Source organism: Lepidochelys kempii, chromosome 13, assembly GCF_965140285.1.
Source record: "Lepidochelys kempii isolate rLepKem1 chromosome 13, rLepKem1.hap1, whole genome shotgun sequence".
In the NCBI taxonomy this organism is placed as follows: Eukaryota; Metazoa; Chordata; order Testudines; family Cheloniidae; genus Lepidochelys; species Lepidochelys kempii.
In genome coordinates, this window is record NC_136392.1 from 2,471,741 (window position 1) to 2,477,740 (window position 6,000).

The 6,000-nt window shown below is 48.1% G+C and overlaps 1 protein-coding gene across 2 annotated transcripts in view; it reads right to left on the minus strand.

Annotated features, from left to right (window-relative positions):
- HCK (HCK proto-oncogene, Src family tyrosine kinase) overlaps window positions 1-5,762 on the minus strand; it is a 31,690-nt gene extending 25,928 nt beyond the window's left edge. For both annotated transcript variants that reach the window (XM_073308868.2, XM_073308867.2), the window contains exon 1: window positions 5,392-5,762. The gene's annotated coding sequence lies outside the window, so the exon portion shown is untranslated. The remainder of the gene's footprint in view (window positions 1-5,391) is intronic.
- Window positions 5,763-6,000: the final 238 nt, after the last annotated feature.

Sequence of the window (6,000 nt, forward strand, 5' to 3'; positions counted from 1 at the left end):
GCTGCCGGGAGCTTGGTTCTTCTGAGCAAAATTAAGGAACTTGTTGTATGACAACACTTCAAGTTCCTTCTTTAGTTATTGGAACTGACCCGGAATGCAATTAACATGCAAGGAAGAAGGAACAGAAACAGGCTATTCTACGCCTCTGAGAACCCCAGCATCTCTCCCTAACCATCTCTTTTGCTCTCTCCATTTCTGTCTCTCTAAATACAAGCGAGACAAGTTGGGTGAGGTAATGTCTTTTATTGGATGAACTTTTAGTGAAAGAGACAAGCCCCTGCCTCTCTAAGTGTAACAGCTCTCTGTTAACAGCTCAAATAAATGGGTGAGTCTCTAAGGTGCCACAAGTCCTCCTGTTCTTTTGGCGAATACAGACTAACACGGCTGCTACTCTGAAAGCTCTCTCTCTTTGGGGTTCTTAGCAGCAGCTGATAGCACTGCCTATTATAAGGCTGCCTGACACTTCCCACTACAAAACCCTGTTTTCAGTTGCTTACAACTTTGCCAAACTTTAACTGGCCAGGCTGAAATTTTCCATTCTGGATGTCTGACTCTTTTTTTTTTTTTTTAAATTTCTGCCAAAACAGTTTGGCCATTTCTGAGAATGAGGCTAGCTAAGGGGAAAATGCTTGTTAAAAAATTCTGGTGAGTTTTTCTTTGAACAGCCCTCACACCTCCATGCATTGGAGCAGGGACTTGAAATTTGGCAGGGGTAGATTTTGTGTCAGGGATGTCCCTTTTACCATCCCCATGAAAATCTGCCCAAATTTGGCCATGCTATAAGCCTTGGAAAAACTGCAGTTTGTACATGCTTGGTAAAGCCGTCTTCAGTTTTAGCAACTAAAAGCTTGGAAGAGTCCATCCTCACTGAGCACACGCCATCCTCTCACAGCTCCCGGGGTGACCAGACTGTGTATGCACTATCCCCACAGAACATGGTTTCTAGAGCCCAGGGCAACAGGGGAGAAGCTGGTCTTTCCCTGTAATGGCTGCTGCCTGCTGGGGCAGGGCTGGGCACCAGTACTCAGAGCAGGGAACGTGTCTCCTCCGTGCTCTCAGTAACCACACTGAGGGCGCCCAGGCAGCATAGAGAGGAAACTGTCTGATTCGAATGCAGAGGGGACAAAAAACAGACTACAGGGAGGGAAAGGAGTGGATTGGGATGTGGAGTCTGGGGAGACTGGGACTGGAAGGGGGAGAGAAATTGGGACGGGGACAAGCTGAGCAAAAAGGGTGGGGCTGGGAGCCAGGGGTGGGTTGGAAGGCTCGTACTAGCTGAGTAAAGAGACTGGGATGGGGACTCCAGTGGGGAAGGTGCAACTGGTTGGGCCAGGAGGTTGGGTGCTGGGGACTTGGAGCCAGTGAGGGAAAGGTGGGAGACTGGGATTGAGTTGTATGGGAGGGGTTACACTGACCTTGGAGAAGGAGAAGGAGCTGGAGGGTGGGGGAAACTGGGACTGGCTGGACAAGAAGACTAGGACCAGGAACTAGTACAGGGGGAATGGGGCAGGCCGCAGGAGGCAGATCTGACAAGGAGTTGTGGGTCAGGGGAGAGAGCTGGGGCTGAGGCTCAGACAAGGAGTCATGGAATGGGGAGACTGGAGCAAAGAGCCAGGGAGGGAGGGCGGAGACTGAGCTTGGGTGAGGAGCCTGGGGGGGAGACTAGGACTGGGAGATGGGGCTGGGAGGGGAGAGATGGGTTGGACAAGGAACCAGGAGGGGTGAACTGGGTCGGGACTTGCTGGGCAAAGAGACTTGGATGAGAAGCCTAAGCCCGGGAGAAGACACAGGTTTGGGAGAGACACATGTTGGAGGGATGAGGCAGAAGGGATCAAGCCTGGGGGAATGGACAGAAGCATCTGTGTGCACGCGAGCACAATCAGCTCCAGAACCTGGAATGGAGCGCAAGATTCCAGAGTCCATTCCTCGGCTGTCAGCAAATATCTGTGAAAACCCCCTGGCAAAGTTTGTGGCTTATTCACCTCTAGTGCTGGTCCACCTAGAGGATACAGCCTACTACTGCTAACAGTTGCTCCATTACACCAAGGGGCAGAGGTCTGAGTGGCTGGATCTAAAGGTTCCAACCCTCCCAATGATCCATGCTGGTGTCATTATGATGCTACATGATGGAATTTCTGAAGTGGTTTGGTTTGGTTTTGTTTGTTTGTTTGGTTTTTTTTTTTTTGCTTTGCTATTAGAAATCTACGACATTACTCCTGGTAACTCTGTTAAAAGAACAGTATTAAGGTGCCAAAGTCAAGCACTCAAAAGTAAGGAAATGCTGGAATTCAGGTTGCCCATGCAACCTTACACACACGGGGCTGAAGTATCTGCATGACGATACAGCCTTTAATTACATGATCACATCCTATTTTTTGACAGAACCACTGTCTCATGTGGTGCACAACACGAACCTGCTTCAGGGTTTAATCAGGGCAGTGCAGTGAATGAGGCAGGGGTTTGAAGGAAGGGAAAGGCTGGTCTCATGGCTAAGGCAGATGACAGCTGCCTTGGAGAACTGGATTTTATCCCCAACTCTGCCCCAGAGTTGCTATGTGATTCTGGGTGACAGATAGAACAACTTCCTGCAGTATCTTTGGGGTCCATTGTTTTAAGCGAATGGATGATGGCCAGTTGTGTTCTTCTCCATGGGGACGGGCTGCCCCAGCTCCTCAGGAACTAAGCACTGTGGGTGGTGACTAAGGCAAATCAGCCAGGTTGTAACCCCCCCGCCCACACACACACCAGATACTGCTTCTTGGGGATGCTTGCATATACTAGTTCAAACTGGATTCTCCAGACACCACTAGACAAAGAAATGACTTTTGGATAAATAGCCTGCATGTAAACTGGCTCATGGCCTGCTTTCTGACCCAGCAAATGGACAGGACCTTCTGTCCAAGGGGAGTTCCAATCCTTGGAGAAGGGTTGGAAGGATTTTACCTACTAGTGCCCCATAAGACTGATGGGAGACCTCTGGTAAGATTTTTAGCATGCATGTAGATTCTTTTATTGTTTAATGTGTTTTCTCTGTAACACTTTTATCGTAATAATAATTGTGCTTGCCTAGAAGGAGCTGTGTGGTGACATAACTGCAGGAAGTTCACTGGGGCACTTGAATTTAATATGTAAATCTATTATCATGTTATTCAAATTACAATGCACTGACTAGGGTATGTGTGTGCCACTTGGCTCTTCTGGAAAGAATCACCACTGCTCAGCTGCATGTCATATCACCTATAGTGCTAATGGAGAGTCTTCTGTGGCTAAGGGAGCAGGAATCTGTGATGCTGGAGCAGAAGCAGCTGAGTTTTCTCCCCATAATTTCTGTAAAGCTCTAAATGATCATGGTATGCAGCACAGTGACAGCTGTGACTTCATTCATAGCCCTCAGAGAGAAAGCGAAGCACTGACACGGGCCTGTTTGGGCAGCCTGGCTTGCTGGGGATAGCACAGTGAAGGCAGGGAGCTGTGCAGCCTTAAAATCTTTAGCCAGAAGGGAGAGAGAGACGTGGGTCTCTGCCCAAGAGAAGTGATGGATGGGAAACAGAAACCTTTAAATGGGTGCTCTCAAGGGACTGCAGAAGGGGAATGGAGTTATCCTGAAACTGTGATGCTTACTTAAACCAAGAATTTCCCAGGCGGTCACTAATTGTGTGTTCCTCATTTTCTCGGTGCACCACTTGAGACCCTGGCGTGTGATTTGCAAAAGTGCTGAGCACTCACAGCTGCACTGAAGTCAATGGGAGCTGGGCTTTGAACATACCCAGTGCTCTGCAATGCTAAATACGCCGCAAAATCCGATCCGAGGCCTCTGAATTTGGGCATCCAAAATTAGTGGAAACTTTTCACAATCTCTCTGTGCCTCAGTTCTCCATCTGGAAAAAGGGGGGTCACACCACCCCTTCATCTCATGTGACAATAAACTGGTATTTGTGAAGCACTCACACACTATAGTGATGAGCACCATAGAAAAGGTCTATGAGGAAATTAATAATTCCATCTTCAGAGCAGGGTTTGAATAGGGTGTGGTAGATAAGGGCTGGAGCACACACTGAACAATGACAATAAAATAAAATTTTGAACTGTTGCTTATTAACTGGCCTGGGCACTGAAGGAAGCAGAGGGCCTGTAGAAAAAAATAGCATGTCATCATATAATTAAAGACTGTATTGTATTGCATACGCACAAGGGGGGCGCAAATTAAGGTTGCACTGGCATCCTTAATTCTGGCATTTCCTAAATTTTGAGGGCTTGACTTTGCAAGCTTAATTTGTGTGTGTGTGAGATCTAATATAGACATTGGAGTTGTGGCATTCCAGCATCCTAAGCCTTTGAAGACCACCACACACTCCCCTTTTTATGGTCAGGGTCTATATAAATCACACGCAGTTCTGGGCTTTGTTATACAAACATGTGTAGCTGACATCCCATTGCTATTTCCAGACTCCTCCATGTATTTCTAGCTGGTAATTAGCCACACAAATTGGGGTCAGGTATTCGTGACACATCAGACATGTTGCAATGTGCTGGTTTGGATCCTGTAGTGTATAAATCCCCAGCCTCACCTCCTTCCTCCCAGTGGGTCCAGGGGATAAACCTGGTTCATGAGAGGAGAGGGGGTGAATTATGAACGGGCAGAGATAATAGGAAGAGATGGTGAGGAATAAAATCCCCAAAGGGAGAATGACACCAGACGGTAAGTGCAATGATTGATTTCTCTCCATCCCAGAAGCTGGGTCCAGGCCCACCTACCAACTTTCTTTATCTCACTGCACATTGTGTCCCCGCTGTAGCCAGCTGGGACTTCACAGCTGTCACTGTACTGCACACCCCAACCCTTTGGAGTATCACAGCAGTGATATGGAAAGAACTCAGCTGCTTCTGCTCCAACATCACAGATCCCTGCTACCTTAGCCACAGAAGACTCTCCATTAGCACTATAGGTGATATGACACACAACTGAGCAGTTGTGATTCTCTCCAGAAGAGGCAAATGGCACACATATACACTAGCAAGTACACTGTAATATGAATAACATGATAGTTGATTTACATATTAAATGGAAGTAAACTTTGTCTAAAGAATCCCAGTTTTATGAAAGGACCTCAGATCAGATCAAGTTTCATAAGCTAGTCTGGGCTTGCCCTCAAATCAAGGGCAGCATGAATTTAATATCCCATGCGTCCTCTAACAGGGGGGCTGCATCCTGCATGGATAGGTCAATGAATTCCCTGACCTGTCTTTGCCAGCTCCAGCATCTATGCCCTGCTGGGTCTGCGAACAGGGCACTGGCCTCTGTTCTGTTAGTGACTCTCTGTGGAGACTCAGCCCCGTCGTTTCACCCCGGTACCTTGGCTTCAGTAAGATGGGGATAATGACATTACTCACCTTAGAAAGTGCTCTGAGATCCTCTGATGGCAGGTGCTAAGTATTATTAGTACAATCCAGTGTTTTGTGGTCAAGCTCCCTCCAGAGGTTAGGTGAAGCTGCTAGGCCATGTTCTGGGATTTTAGCAGACTCCTAGCGGGTTGACGAGGTCCCCGGCAGACTTAGGGCACAATATTCACTTTTTAATCACAGGACATAAAAATATTCCTTTCCATCTGTTAATTTGCGCCCCCGTGGCTCCCCATCCCCTGGCGAGGCAGAGCGCAGAGAGTCTGGGTGAAGGAATCAGAAGAGCAACAAGAGAAGCACACAACCCTGCGGAGGATGTCCTGAAACGGACAGAAATGCCACAGGAACTGCTCATAGACTGTTTTTTCTTGCTTAGCTGCACTGGAATGCCCAGCTGGCACCCTTCTCATCACTGGGGCAGTCACAGGGGTGGAAGAGGTGGGGACAAGGGGAGGTCACTCGTCTAAAGCACGAACTAGCTCTCAGTCTCTGGGGAGGAGAAAAGAGGAAATACCCCTCAACTTCCCCTCCCTGCTCTCCAAGCCATGACGCCTGCATTAGGCCATACAGCCCAGATGTTGCTCAGGTGCTGGGGGCTTG